The sequence below is a fragment of the Myotis lucifugus genome, unplaced genomic scaffold (assembly GCF_000147115.1).
Source record: "Myotis lucifugus unplaced genomic scaffold, Myoluc2.0 scaffold_19, whole genome shotgun sequence".
Lineage (NCBI taxonomy): Eukaryota > Metazoa > Chordata > Mammalia > Chiroptera > Vespertilionidae > Myotis > Myotis lucifugus.
Window position 1 is genome coordinate 4262878 of NW_005871067.1, and position 1885 is coordinate 4264762.

Here is a 1885-nt window from a genome sequence, read left to right on the forward strand (position 1 = left end):
GGAGCCCTGATCACCAACCTTGAGAGCTGCTCTGACCTCCTCCTCAGGTCCCTGAGTTGACATGAACCCTAAGCAGGACAAACTTAATACCTGTTTGACTGATGTGTCCCGGCTTACCTGCCCACCGAGGGACCTTTCCCATCAGGGCAGCTTGACCTCCATGGCCGTCTTGACCATTCACCACTGCTATTCAGGCTGTTTAAACTGCTGACTATGGGGAGAAGACTCCAGGCCCAAAAGCAATTAATCATTGATGGGCTGCCTCCTGCACGCCCCACATTGGGGTTTGAGTCCTGGAAATGTGATAGGAAAATCTCTCTCACATGGAGGCTGCATTAGCCTTCTTCGCATCTCTCCTTCTTAGCAGCTCATGGTTATCACCAGCTCATCGGTCCGTGGGCCAAAGCATGGACGGCCAGAGGCTTACTGGCAACGTGTGGGAGATCTTGGGTCGGCCCAAGTTTTCTTCCTTCTCCACAATCACCACTGCCCCCTCCTGGTCTTCAGTTTCTAGGCCCCTGAGAGTGGAGATCCAGCTGCTTGCCCTTGGTAAATTGTCTGGGCAAAACAGGTGCTGAGGTGGCCTCATCAGAGGCATCAGAGTTAGAGGCTCCATGGGACTGAAACGTACAGACCCTGAGACAGGACACTAGCATCTCAGGGGCCTTCTGGGCTCATTTACTGGGTGTTTGAGAGTTAAAACTCTCACCAAGCAATCTCTGTAAAAGAGAGGGGTCATTTGTCCACCTAAAATGAAGCTACGAAGGTGCAGGGAATGAGGTCTGGCAACACTGAAAAGGCTATAGGAGTAACCTTCTCCATTCCACTTCTTTCTTTATAAAGGCCAGAAAATGTTAAGCAGCCAAAACATACAGGGACAAAAATTTAAAAAATTTGTAGGAAGGTCTCAGGTGGTGGAAAAGTTTCCAGCAAAAAAAGTTTGAACAAAAGCTGGACCAAGACCCCGTTTCTGCCCATTCAGAAGTGGGCACCAAGCAGGTCCCCAATAGACTTATACTATACAACTTGATTACCCTCTTTGAACCCTTTTCTCTCATTTGTAAGAAGAAGTAATAAGAAAAGGGAAATATTCACAGCTCCTGAGGTTTTTGTGGAGAACTCTTCTTATTACATAAATATTATCTTTTTACATGTACGTGGAAGATCTCCAACTGCTGGGCATTCACATAATTTCTGAATAAATGTAGAAAAATATCTACACTGACAATATAAACTTTAAACATTTTAAAAACAAAATGGCTTTAAAATGCAGTAAGAAATAAGGGCATTTCTGTCCTCCACTGTCTTCATTTACTGCTCTAGGCAGCAGGTGCTACAGCTCATCTTGGTTCAACAAAGACACCAGGTCACTGGAATTTTTTTCACTATAGAAGCCCCCAGAGGAAGGGTAAGTTTTAGAGGGTAACTCCCAATGTCCCTTCATGTTCTCCCCAGGAGAAATCCATCTTGCAGCCCAATGTTCCCAGTAGACTTGGACCAGACACATCTAGCACAGTCACTGCCTGTCACACTAGCCAACATGGCCCAAGATCCGAGAGGGGCCCCTCTGTAATGCCTGCTCACCAGCACTGCCTCCACTGGCTCCGGAGCCTTTGCCTGACGCCTGCGCTTCTGAGGAGCGTGAAGCCTGCTTTGGCAGGTGGATGGGGACGTCGATGTTGAAGACAGAATGCTCCATTGGAAGTACTCTCCTCCCTTCTCTTCATATTCGTTCCTGGTGATCCAGACGGAATCGTCAACCAGACGGTCCTAGGGCCCAGTCCCGAGCGACCATACCAGAAACGACAGGACGAGGGTACGAGGCAAACTGAAACCTGAAAAGAGGAAGTGAAAGTGACTCAGACGTCAACAGCTACCTTCTCCA